Source organism: Centropristis striata, chromosome 1, assembly GCF_030273125.1.
Source record: "Centropristis striata isolate RG_2023a ecotype Rhode Island chromosome 1, C.striata_1.0, whole genome shotgun sequence".
Taxonomy (NCBI): Eukaryota; Metazoa; Chordata; class Actinopteri; order Perciformes; family Serranidae; genus Centropristis; species Centropristis striata.
The window spans coordinates 56369-70870 of NC_081517.1; the positions used below are offsets into that span (position 1 = coordinate 56369).

The following is a 14502-nucleotide window of genomic DNA, read 5'->3' on the forward strand; positions in this document are numbered from 1 at the left end:
GCTCGTCATTTACCCATCCAGTCTCACAACCTGCCTCTCCTCCCTCCCCATCAGTGTCTCCCTCCCTCTCAGCATTCACTCCACTGTCTCCTCCTCAAGTGCTCAGCCTTGTAACCTCTGCCCGTCCTACCACTTGTCAGCTGGATCCTATTCCCTCCCACCTGTTTCAGTCTATTGCTCCTGATCTCCTCCCGTTCCTCTCCCATCTTGTCAACACTTCCTTAACTACTGGCTGCTTTCCTAACTCTCTGAAGGAAGCGAGGGTGAATCCTCTCCTAAAGAGATCCACCCTCGACCCATCCTTAGTGGACAATTACAGACCCGTCTCTCTCCTGCCGTTCCTCTCCAAAACTCTGGAACGGGCTATCTTCAATCAGCTGTCCTCCTATCTGCATGGGAACAACCTCCTTGACCCTCACCAGTCTGGTTTCAAGAAGGGCCACTCAACAGAGACTGCCCTTCTCGCTGTGACTGAACAGCTTCACAAGGCGAAGGCGGCCTCTCTCTCATCTGTTGTGGTTCTACTGGACCTTTCTGCAGCTTTTGACACTGTGGATCACCAGATCCTCATCTCCACCCTTCATCACCTGGGAGTATCTGGCTCCGCCCTCTCTCTGCTCAAATCCTATCTCAAGGACCGCACCTTCCGTGTAACTTGGAGGGGTTCTGTTTCAGAACCCTGTCTACTCACCACCGGGGTCCCTCAAGGCTCGGTCCTTGGTCCGCTCCTCTTCTCGATTTACACCAACTCCCTTGGCTCCCTCATCCACTCGCATGGCTTCTCCTATCATAGCTATGCCAACGACACCCAGCTAATCTTCTCATTTCCCCAGTCTGAAACACGTGCAGCAGCACGTATCTCTGCATGTCTGGCCGACATCTCCCAGTGGATGTCCTCGCACCACCTCAAACTCAACCTGGGAAAGACTGAGCTACTTTACCTCCCAGGGAAAGGCTCTCCCACCACTGACTTCCACATCACTGTCCAGGACACAGTGGTTGCCTCCACAGAAACCGCCAAAAACCTTGGCGTAACTCTTGACAACCAACTGTCCCTCTCAACAAACATCACCGCCACCACCAGATCTTGCAGATTCTTGCTGCATAACATCAGGAGAATCCGCCCGTTTCTCACCCAGAAGGCATCTCAGGTCCTGGTCCAGGCACTGGTCATCTCACGCCTGGACTACTGCAACTCCCTCATGGCAGGTCTGCCTGCCAAAGCCATCCGACCTCTACAACTCATCCAGAATGCAGCTGCTTGATTGGTCTTCAATCTTCCCAAATTTTCACACACAACACCCCTCCTCCGCTCCCTCCACTGGCTACCAGTGGCTGCGCGGATACGCTTCAAGACTCTAGCTCTGGCGTACTCTGCTGCTAACGGTTCAGGTCCTACTTACATCCAGGACCTTGTCAAACTCTACACCCCTGCCCGTCCTCTCCGCTCTGCATCAGCCAAACAGCTAGCGACTCCCACCTTGCGTGGGTCAACTCGCCTCAAAACCTCTTCCAGACTTTTCTCTGTCTTGGCTCCCAAATGGTGGAACGAGCTCCCCACCGACATCAGGACCTCAGACAGCCTGTACATCTTCCGCCGCAGGCTGAAGACCTATCTCTTCCAACAATACCTCGGTTAAGTCATGGTCACCTAACAGATATATATATATTAAAAAAAAAAAAAAAAAAAAAAAAAATTTTCTTCTTCTTTTCTCTTCTTTTCTTCTTTAACATATAGCACTCCTTAGCAATGACAGTTAGCTCTTAAAGTTATGTACTTACTCGATTCCTATGGTCTATGTCTAGTACCATCAGGTTGAATGCACTTATTGTAAGTCGCTTTGGACAAAAGCGTCTGCTAAATGACATGTAATGTAATGTAATATAGTATATGTTGTGGTGTATAGAAATACTACACATCCACAAACATTTACTATAATTAGTTTATTAGAGCCTAACACATGATTAATGATGATGATTTTTTGTCAGTACTGAACTAAATTATAAATACAGTACATACTGTATATTAGTAATATTTTTGAATATCTCAATTTAAGGGATGTTTAGATAGATTTAGATTTGACTTTATTTATCCCACAGCGGGGAAATTTCTTTGTTACAGCCGCAGAAAATCACACAATGTTAAGATAAGATAAAAAACAATCTAAGAAAAGACATTTAACAATATACAAAATAATAATAATATACTATATACAACTTAGTGCAAATTAAGTGGAGAATGTGCAGAGTGCAGATTATATGCAAAAATGTTCAGATTGTGCAGGTGTTGAACAGTCTTATGGCAGCTGGAATGAATGACCTGCGGAAGCGTTCCTTCTTACACCGTGGGTGCAACAGTCTGCTGCTGAAGGAGCTGCTCAGAGACCCCACAGTGTCATGCAGGGGGTGAGAGGGGTTGTTCATGATGGATGCCAGCTTGGCTAACATCCTCCTCTCACCCACCTCCTCTATGGAGTCCAGCGGACAGTTCAGGACTGAGCTCGCTCTTCTGATCAGTTTGTTCAGTCTGTTCCTGTCCCTGTCCGTGCAGCCCCCTCTCCAGCAGACCACCGCGTAAAAAATAGCGGAAGCCACCACAGAGTCATAAAAGGTCTTGAGAAGGACCCTGCAGACACCGAAGGACCTCAGTCTCCTCAGCAGGTAGAGGCGACTCTGGCCCTTCTTGTACAGGGCGTGGGTGTTGTCAGTCCAGTCCAGTCTGTTATTTAGGTGAACACCCAGGAATTTGTAATTTTCCACTACCTCAATGTCCAAACCCTGGATGTTCAACGGAGTAAAGAGTGTCTTTTTCCTCCGGAAGTCGATCACCATCTCCTTCGTCTTGCTGGTGTTCAGCTGGAGCTGGTTGGTCTCACACCAGCTGACGAAGTCCTTGATGACCGTCCTGTACTCCAGATCGTTCCCCTCCGAGACACAACCAACAATGGCTGTGTCATCGGAAAACTTCTGGATGTGGCAGTTTGTGGAGTTGTGTGTAAAGTCAGAGGTATAGAAGGTGAAAAGGAAGGGAGAGAGCACCGTACCCTGAGGGGCACCTGTGCTGCACAGCACCACATCAGACACACAGTGCTGTAGCCTCACATACTGCGGTCTGTTGGTGAGGTAGATATTAGAAATGCTTTTTTATTTTAAGTGTTAAAAACTAGATATCAGATGTTTTAATTTCACATCTGTATTGGCCTTAAAAATCCTACATCAGTCAATGATCAGCAGAGACTGAAAATAATTTATTGTAAATCGATGTAATTCTTGGTATAATGCTGTAATAAGAATATATTTGTGTATGTGTCCTACAGAGTTGACCCACTGGCCAACACCTAGAGGAGGTGTTATCACACTGGAGGCCACAGCTTACGGCCTTCTGGCTCTGGTCAAAGCCAAAGTAAGTATGTCCTGCTTGTGTGTGTTTCACCACACTGTAACAGTAGTTGTCATCTATGCTACCTCGCTAAAGGTACAAAGTGTGTCTCTCTGTAATGTCACAGCCTCAAAATGTCCATATTTGGAGCTTTTGGTTGCAACCGTGGACTTAGACTTATGACTTGAATCATAAAAACAGGACAGTAATTTGAAGATGCACCACTACATCTGCCTTCATGTTCTCATGCCTCCGCTTGCTCACCTAGGGGGACGTAACAATCATGGCCGCACAATGATGCCACAAATTAACATGATGTTAATTGGGATTGCTTGTATCGAGTGTGTTTTTTTTTTTGTAGCTACTGTTTGACACTGGGAAAAAGTGCTTTAAAAGCTCTATGGTAATCAGGACTAAAACTAAAAAGTAAAGTCAACCGCTGGAATAATTAAATCATTAACTTCCTTCTGTTAATAAAGGCATTTGAAGATGCCAGACCTGTTGTCAGATGGTTCAACAAACAGCAGCAAGTGGATGGAGGCTATGGATCAACTCAGGTAACACACACCTGTCTCTCCATCCTGATACCTACATCTTATGTTAGCTTGTAACCTACTTCTAAATCTTATTTTCTCCTTCCCTCTCTCTTTTTCTCTCCAGGCTACCATAATGGTGTACCAGGCTATATCAGAGTACTGGGCCAGCGCTGAAGAACCACCGTATGATCTGAATGTGGACATCTTGTTGCCGGGCAAATCAATGCCTGACAACTTCAAATTTAACAGGGAAAATCACTACCAAACCAGGACATCTAAAGTGAGACTCATAATGGCTCATTCATATCAGTATTCCTGATGTTTTCTATACGTTTCTTCTGCTGATCCTTGTGTGTGTTTGTCTTTTTGTATATTTAAATTCTCACAGATCAACGATATAAACCAGGATGTGAAGGTGACTGCCACAGGCTCAGGAGAAGCAACAGTCAAAGTAAGTACAACATATTTTTTGTGTAATATGTTTTAAAATCAGTTTTGTATGAAAGGTGGCCTATTATAAAAATGCACTTTATTGTGGCTTTTATATCTAAGGTTATTTGACTAATTTCTTTGACGTTTAATCGGTAAATTAAAGTTCGACAAGCCGACAAGCTAGAAAACACTCAGAAAACATTCCATTTAAGATTAAGATTCCCTTATTAGCCAGTTTCATTTATATAGCCAAAAATCACAAATCACAGATTTGCCTCAAAGGGCTTTACAGACTGCACATGATACGACACCCTCTGTCCTTAGACCCTCACATTAGCCGGGGAAAACTCCTCAAAAAACCCTTTTAACAGGCGAAAAGAAGAAAAAAAGGGGCTCACTAGTTCCGCAATGCAGAATTTCAAGGTCTGCATTTAACCCATCATCATTTTACATAGCCTGGGGAGCTGTGGGTGGGGGGGTTGGTTGCCTTGCTCAAGGGCACTTCAGTCCTTTACCTGTTAGTCCTGGGATTCGAACCGGCGAGCCTCCAATAAGAAGCCCAATTCCTAACCTCTAAGCACAGACTGCCCAAATTGAGCGAAAGTGAAAACAAAATTGCATATATTAAAAGAGACAATTAAGGAAACACCATATTCTAAATTCTGAAATAATAAATTCATGACCAGATAAACTGACCAGTCAGAGCAGACTGGGCTTTGTTGGAGGGGGGTCTTAAAGCAGCTGGGGGCGTCCAGTAACCAGAAGGTTGGTGGTTCGATCCCCGACATGTCAAAGTATCCTTGAGCAAGATACCGAACCCCAGATTGCTCCCGATGCTGCGTTCATCAGTGTGTGAATGAATTCCCAGTGGTGGCAGGTGGCACCAGTGTGGCCTGGTAGCCCCTAACACCAGTATGAATGTGTGTGTGAACGGGTGAATGGGGTAGTGTGTAGTGTAAAGCACTTTGGATAAAAAGCGCTATATAAGTGCACTTTATTTTCAGGTTTATAGTTTTATATTGTGTGTATATAGTTATAGCGCCTGTATTCATCAGTCTCTTTAAAATGATCAGTATATTTCTCCTTCAATGTGTCCTTTTATCATATTTTTAATATTTTTACCACATATTTAGATGCACTTTTGTCCATGTGACAGATGGTGTCGCTGTATTACGCTCAGCTTCAACAAAAGGAGAGTGACTGTGGGAGGTTTAACTTGTCAGTGGAGCTCCTCCCAGGTATTTCAGTTTTTACTTGTTGTAATTTGACCCTTTCGTCTGCTTGATTTTTCTGTTTTGTTTGCTTATCTGCTCTTCAACTTTCTCTGCTGTCTGTCCATCTTTCAAAACAAAAGGATCATTAAATGCTTTTTTCTAATGCAGAAAGAAAGGATGGGGATGAGGAAGTACACAAGCTGAAAATAGAGGTTTTGTGAGTACAATCTATAAGTCGCACTAATAACTGTTATAGGAACATGTTTTTATACTGAAAATGTTATAACCGCCAATGGCCCCTACATTACCCTTCTTTTCTGTTTCTTTAAGGGCTTCGCTTTCCTGCTCTTCACCTCCTTGTTTAATTATTCTGTCCATTCTGTGTCCAGGTATAAGGACAGAGATCAAGATGCATCCATGACAATCTTGGATATTGGCTTGCTGACCGGCTTCACTCCAAACACAGACGACCTGGCCTTAGTAAGAACTTAGAGACAATACGTATGCTTATACCACGTACAGTTTAGTCAGGGTGTATGGTGAGGAGAAATGAGATGTGTTATATGGTGGAGAGAGTTGTCTAAAAATGTGATTTGTGTGTAGTTGGCTAAAGGACGTGCCCGCACTATTTCAAAATATGAGATGAACACAGCCCTGTCAGAAAGAGGCTCACTCATCATCTACCTGGACAAGGTAAGACTTTCTGCCCTCTTTTTCTTTTTCTCTCTGCCTTTTTACTTGTTTATTTATCTCTACCTCACAATTGTTCACAGCTTTCACACACACGACCAGAGGAGATCTCCTTTAGGATCAATCAGAAGTTTAAAGTGGGCGTCTTACAACCAGCTGCTGTGTCTGTCTACGAATACTATGACCGTGAGTCTCTTAGACAATTACAAACACATGATTCCTCCATACACACAATACAATACACACAATAAATATACAGCCATGGAAAAAATTATTAGACCATTGTTTTCTTAAATGTCTTGTTCATTTTAATGCCTGGTACAATTTAAGGTACATTTGTTTGGACAAATATAATGAAAACAACAAAAATAGCTCATAACAGTTTCCCATGGTTTTCATGATAATAACCAAAATCATTAAAAAAATCATCAACATTACCTTTATTACAGGCATTAAAATGAACAAGAAAGCAAGGAAAAAACAAGAGTGGTATAATTTTTTTTCATGACTGTAGAACAGATATATATTTTCAGTTAAATATTTTCCAATATGTATTATGTTGCAGAGACACCTTGTGTGAAATTCTACCATCCAACAAGGAGAGATGGACAGCTGCGAATCTGTAGAGGAACTGAATGCACATGTGCTGAAGGTAAACAGGATGACCTAAACTGACCTCATCTATCTACTGTGAACAGTAGATTTACTGTGTCATAAATGTTCAAAATAACTTAAACACAACATTAACATTATGCTTAATAAAGCTAAAACACTGATCAATCATCTGCAGTGTCTGTAAACTGCAGCAGCTATTGTTGGACCTAAATCATCAAATCAAATCCATCCACCCTGAATTCATGTTTCTACAACAATGGCAGCACCAATAGCAACACACTTTAAAAATGGTAAACCATCAACTGGAAGGCAACTTGAAGTATGTATTAAATTAGAATAATATATGTCATACCACAGAACCTGTTCAGTGTATGTTTCCATTTTCTAAAGTCCCTGCAAATAAAACGTATCATGGCATGTTTACAAAGCTAGTGCAGTGCCCGTAAAAAGTTTGTATTCTTACATTACATGCAGACCACAACAACGTCTGCAACTCCATAAAACACTTACTTTTCATAAGGTACTCACACCATCCAGCACATACACACTGAACATTGATATTCACTGGAAATTATTTGAATATTATTGGAAAATCGAACCTTGTAGCGCACTTTAAACCTCAGAAAGATAGGTAGGCTAAATAGACTTACAGGTGAGATGAGTCAGGGTGGAAACCCAGAGTGAATTGTTACTGACCAGGTGTAGGCCTATCACACAAAGGGGCGGAGCTCACATAAAAGGCGTCCGATCAGAAACAGTGCAATGCTGCAACACGTCCTATGTAAATAATGATGACATTTTGAAAAATTAATTAAAAAATGTTCAACCGTTGTGCCATGCACAAGCTGCATACAAAATCTAGATATTAAATGTGAGAAGCATGGCTAAAAATAATGGTAGAACTAGTTTTACATCACCAGAGCCTGCTTAATCAACTACATTTACTACATTTTCACTGAATTTGGTTTCATAAAGGAAATTCAACATAGTGTAAGCTGAGTTACTAAGGAAACTGTTTGGTCTATAGAACCGAATCAACTAAAAAATGAGTCGAAGTAACAGTAAAAAGTATGAATGGAACAGGCTCAAGGATTATTCTCATTCTTAGGCTTCTTCTTAGTTTTTACAGCTTGTGGTGGTTCCATGTGGCACCAGTAAAGTGCCTGTTTAACATCTGGTGAAGGAGATGGTTTTTAGTAAATCACCAGATTGTAACATCATCATTAGAAGTGCCTCATTAATGCAGTCTCAACAACTTACTAACATTAAATTGTGACTTAGGTACAGCTACACTTACCAATCAACCCATCCACACATCCACAAGTGCTGATTAAATCCAGTTATCAGTTGTGAATTTACTTTGCGCTTTTTGTGTACCTCCAGAGAACTGCAGTATGCAAAAGAAGGGCGGGATTTCCAACGACCAGCGCACAATTAAAATCTGTGAGAGTACAGAAACAAGCACAATAGATTTTGGTAAGTGGGTGTAACAAATTGCATTCATATCGTGTTTTTACTCTTTTTAAAAAAAAAATATGCACGTGTGTTTGTGTTAGTAAGCAACTGACGGTATTATCGGTAAGCATGGGAGCAAGTGAGGTAACAATCTGTAATTTGTCTGTCCTCAGCGTACAAAGTGAGACTGGCGTAAAAGAGACAGTTTACGCATGGTGACATTTACACAGTGCGGGTACTGGATGTCATCAAAGAAGGTGGGTATCTGTGTTTGAACTATCTTAAGTCTACTAGCTCCTGAGTGTTGCTCGGGAACGCCCACCAAGTGGATATGCAACATCATGTTTCTTTGCCTCTTTCTGGAATTTTATGGACACTTTGTATCTCAATGGTGTTCCCAGTCAAGCAGAAAAATGATTGGCCATTCAAAGGAAAAGTTGAACATTTTGTGAAATGTACTATTCACCTTCTTGTTTTTGTAAGTGACATAGGAGGAGAACAATTTTTGGAACTGGTTCAGTATTAAGCAAGAGCTCTGCAGACTGCATCCACTAAACGAGCTGCAATGTAAATCATTCAAGGCCATCAGCATCGTCAGTGTACGCCCAGTTAAAGTGCTTGTTTTTTCAACTGACAAGCTCAGATTGGCATTATAAGTATCTGACAATATTATGGAAAGAACCCTGTAGAGAAACCAACATTTGTCTTCACCTTTCACTTGATCTGGTCTGTTTACTATTGTATCCAAGTCTCCCTCAAAGAAAAGTCTTGTTCTGAAATGTGAGTAACAGGCAGTAACAGGTCCCACTGACCAGGGCCACAGCCTTGTAGCACCTTCCTCTGTCTGCTGCTCCTCTCTCTCTTTTCATCCTCCCTTCACATGGCTCTCCTCTCTCCAACTCTCACTCACATTTCCACCTCCCTTGAGATTTCAGAACCACTTCTCCTCTCCTACTTCTCAGTGGGGTTCTTTCCATAATGTTGTCAGACACTTTATTGGCAATCTGAGACTGTCGGTGGCAAAAACAAGTAATTTTAATGGACTTCCATTGACGGTGGGCAATTAATACTTATACTTACATATATGCACTTGCAAAGTCAGGGCTATCCCATAAACACATACCTACATATCTACATATAAATAAATACAGTATTATTTATGTATAATACTGGACCAATTTGAAGAATTGTGTTGTGCCCCATTGTCACTTACAAATAAAACAAGTTATACAGTCTCGTGTGTTATGGCGAGATGCCATATTTTGCCGACATGCCACGCCCACATAGTGTGACAAGCGATAAAGATTTATACAACTTTTGATCCCAAAGGCCTTGTGATTGTACTGACCACGTTTGAAGTCCATGGGGTGAAATCTGTCCGAGGAGTTATGTAAAGTATGCAAAGTGGTCATTTTATGAAAGGGGGTGTGGATAAAGAATAAGGGGCGGGGCTCAATGAAATATTGTTATGTAGAAGTGTTAAGGGCTGGACTCTGATGAAGCATGAGAAGTTTGGACCCGATGGGACAAAGAATGGAGAAGTTATAACAATCTCGTGTTTTATGGCGAGACGCCATATTTTGGTGCCATGCCACGCCTACATAATGTGACCGTCGGTAAAGATTTAAACAACTTTTCATCCCCAAGGCCTTGTGATGGTACTGACCAAGTTTGAAGAGAATTGGATGAAATCTGTAGGAGGAGTTCGTTAAAGTATGCGGCATGGAAATGGGCAAAAACAGCAGGAAACGCCATTTTCGATCAAAGATGGCAGACTTCCTGTACGTTTGAGGGTATGGGTTCTTGAGACTTTTTGGTGCGTCTTGCCATGATACATGTATGTACCAAATTTCGTGCCGATACGACATTACTGTGCAAGGGGCTGAATTTTCTTGACTTTCAAGGGGGCGCTGTAGAGTCATTTTGCCACGCCCATTCCCGCGACCACAAGAATATGTAAATTTCAGTGGAGATTTATGTATTTATGTGTGTCATCGCCCAAAATTTCAGTTGAGACAATGTATGGTGAAGTTATACAGTTCTGTGTTTCATGGCGAGACGCCATATTTTGCCGCCATGCCACGCCCACATGGTGTGACAGGCGGTAACGATTTATACAACTTTTGATCCCAAAGGCCTTGTGATGGTACTGACCAAATTTGAAGTCAATGGGATTAAATTTGTTGGAGGAGTTATGTAAAGTATGCAACGTGGTAATTTTATGAAAGGGGGCGTGGATAAAGCAAAAGGGGCGGGGCTTTTTAAAATATTGTTATTCAGAAGTGTTAAGGGCTGGACTGTGATGAAGCATGAGAATTTTGGACCAGATGGGACAAAGTATTGAAAAGTTATAATGATCTCGTGTTTTATGGTGAGACGCCATATTTTGGCGCCATGCCACGCCCACATAGCGTGACCGTCGGTAAAGATTTATACAACTTTTGATCCCAAAGGCCTTGTGATGCTACTGACCAAGTTTGAAGTCAATGGGGTGAAATCTGTAGGAGGAGTTCGTTAAAGTATGCATGGTGGAAATGGGCCAAAACAGCAGGAAACGCCATTTTCGATCCAAGATGGCCGACTTCCTGTACGTTTTAGGGTATGGTTTCTTGAGACTTTTTGGTGCGTCTTGCCATGATACACGTATGTACCAAATTTCGTGTCTTTACGACATTCCTGTGCGAGGGGCTGAATTTTCTTGACTTTCAAGGGGGCGCTGTTGAGTCATTTTGCCACGCCCATTCCCGGGACCACTAGAATATGTAAATTTCAGTGGAGAGCACTAATGGTGCGAGGACCCTATTGAAATTGGTCCGTCTATTCTTATTATTAGGGACCGAGCACTAACGGTGCAAGGACCCTATTGTAATTGGTCCGTTTTTTATTATTAGGGACCGAGCACTAACGGTGCGAGGACCCTATTGAAATTGGTCCGTTTATTATTAGGGACCGAGCACTAACGGTGCGAGGACCCTATTGAAATTGGTCCGTTTATTATTATTATTCCCAAAAGTAAATCGCTAATTTGGGGGCTTTATCATATTCAAAAACTCACCATTTTTGGAATATAACTTGATCTCCCGTGAAATTTACGTATTCTAGTATTTGCGAGAATGGGCGTGGCAAAATGACTCACTAGCGCCCCCTAAATTTCATATCCTCACACTGGTTTGTCGTAGACACACGAAATTTGGTACATACGTGTATTATGGCAAGACGCACCAAAAAGTCAGTGGAAGCCATATCCTAAAACGTACAGGAAGTCGGCCATCTTGGATCGAATATGGAATTTTCCCCATTTCCACGCCGCATACTTTAACGAACTCCTCCTACAGATTTAACCCCATTGACTTCAAACTTGGTCAGTAGCATCACAAGGCCTTTGGGATCAAAAGTTGTATAAATCTTTACCGCCTGTCACACTATGTGGGCGTGGCATGGCGGCAAAATATGGCGTCTCGCCATAAAACACGAGATCGTTATAACTTTCCCATTCTATGTCCCATCTGCTCCAAAATTCTCATGCTTCATCAGAGTCCAGCCCTTCACACTTCTAAATAACAATATTTCAAAAAGCCCCGCCCCTTATGCTTTATCCACACCCCTTTTCATAAAATGACCACGTTGCATACTTTACATAACTCCTCCTACAGATTTTATCCAATTGACTTCAAACTTGGTCAGTACCATCACAAGGCCTTTGGGATCAAAAGTTGTATAAATCTTTACCGACAGTCACTCTATGTGGGCGTGGCATGGCGGCAAATTATGGCGTCTCGCCATCTAACACGAGACTGTATAACTTGACCATACATTGTCCAATTTGTCCCAAATTTCACACGCGTGGTTAGGGTCCAGCCCAGAACACACCCACGTGTCAATATTGACACACAGTCATAGCGCCCCCTGCTGGCAACAGCAAATAACTTGTTTAACACCTACCCCAAGCACAGTGGTAGGAGACACACAATTTGGTACGCATAGGGACTGAATCAACAGCGCCGCGTCCGATGTGCCCTCCCCTGACGGCGCCTCCCCCGACGGCTCCACTCTGCGAGGGCCCGTTCAGTACTGCGCGCAGTCCTAGTTATTCTTATTTTTAGGGGGAATAAATCGCTTATTTGAGGCCTTTATCATATTCAAAAACTCGCCATATTTGGAATATACATTAATAAGATTTGAAATTTACGTATTCTGGTATTCGCGGGAATGGACCTTGCAAAATGACTCACTAGCGCCCCCTCAAAATTTTCAAAACATCCTCACAATATAGGTTTTTTTCACGTAGACACACGAAAGTTGGTACATATGTGTATCATGGGAAGACGCACCAAAAAGCCTCAAGAACCCATACCCGAAAACGTACAGGAAGTCGGCCATCTTGGATTGAATGTTGCACTTGTCATCGTTTTTGGCCATTTCCAGGTCGCATACTTTTACGAACTCCTCCTACAGATTTTATCCAATTGACTTCAAACTTGGTCAGTACCATCACAAGGCCTTTGGGATCAAAAGTTGTATAAATCTTTACCGACAGTCACACTATGTGGGCGTGGCATGGCGGCAAAATATGGCGTCTCGCCATAAAATACGAGATTGTTATAACTTCTCCATTCTTTGTCCCATCTGGTCCAAACTTCTCATGCTTCATCAGAGTCCAGCCCTTAACACTTCCAAATAACAATATTTCATTGAGCCCCGCCCCTTATTCTTTATCCACACCCCCTTTCATAAAATGACCACGTTGCATACTTTACATAACTCCTCGGACAGATTTCACCTCATGGACTTCAAATGTGGTCAGTACCATCACAAGGCCTTTGGGATCAAAAGTTGTATAAATCTTTATCGCTTGTCACAATATGTGGGCGTGGCATGGCGGCAAAATATGGCATCTCGCCATAACACACGAGACTGTATAACTTGACCATACATTGTCCAATCTGTCCCAAATTTAACACACGTGATTAGGGTCCAGCCCGGGACACACCCACGGGTCAATAGTGACACACAGTCATAGCGCCCCCTGCTGGCTACAGGAAGTAACATGTTTTACACCTACCACAAGCACAGTGGTAGGAGACACGCAATTTGGTACGCATAGGGACTGAGCCAACAGCGCCGCGTCTGATGTGCCCTCCCCTGACGGCGCCTCCCCCGACGGCTCCATTCTGCGAGGGCCCGTTCAGTACTGCGCGCAGTCCTAGTTAGGGACCGAGCACTAACGGTGCGAGGACCCTATTGAAATTGGTCCGTTTATTAGGGACCGAGCACTAACGGTGCGAGGACCCTATTGAAATTGGTCCGTCTATTATTAGGGACCGAGCACTAACGGTGCGAGGACCCTATTGAAATTGGTCCGTTTCTTATTATTATACTTTTTCTTCCTAATAGTAAATCGCCTTTTTGGGGGCTTTATCATATTCAAAAACTCACCATTTTTGGAATATACATAAATCTCAGCTGAAATTTACATATTCTAGTGGTCGCGGGAATGGGCGTGGCAAAATGACTCTACAGCGCCCCCTTGAAAGTCAAGAAAATTCAGCCCCTCGCACAGGAATGTCGTAGAGACACGAAATTTGGTACATACATGTATCATGGCCAGACGCACCAAAAAGTCTCAAGAAACCATACCCTAAAACGTACAGGAAGTCGGCCATCTTGAATCGAAAATGGCATTTCCTGCTGTTTTTGCCTGTTTTTGCCCATTTCCATGCCGCATACTTTAACAAACTCCTCCTACAGATTTCATCCAATTCTCTTCAAACTTGGTCAGTACCCTCACAAGGCCTTTGGGATCAAAAGTTGTATAAAGCTTTACCGCCGCTCACACTATGTGGGCGTGGCATGGCGGCAAAATATGGCGTCTCGCCATAAAACACGAGATCGTTATAACTTTGCAATTCTTTGTCCGATCTGGTCCAAACTTCTCATGCTTCATCAGAGTCCAGCCCTTAACACTTCTACATAACAATATTTCATGAAGCCCCGCCCATTATGCTTTATCCACGCCCCCTTTCATAAAATGACCACCTTGCATACTTTACATAACTCCTCCATCAGATTTAATCCCATTCACTTCAAACTTGGTCAGTACCATCACAAGGCTTTGGGGAACACAACTTATCAACACCTTTACTGACCTTCACAATATGTGGGCGTGGCATGGCGGCAAAAT

At 42.8% G+C, this 14502-nt stretch overlaps 1 pseudogene; it reads left to right on the forward strand.

The window, feature by feature from the left end:
• The window catches only part of LOC131979456 (complement C3-like), a 54074-nt pseudogene that overhangs the window by 6890 nt on the left and 32682 nt on the right, over positions 1 to 14502 (forward strand).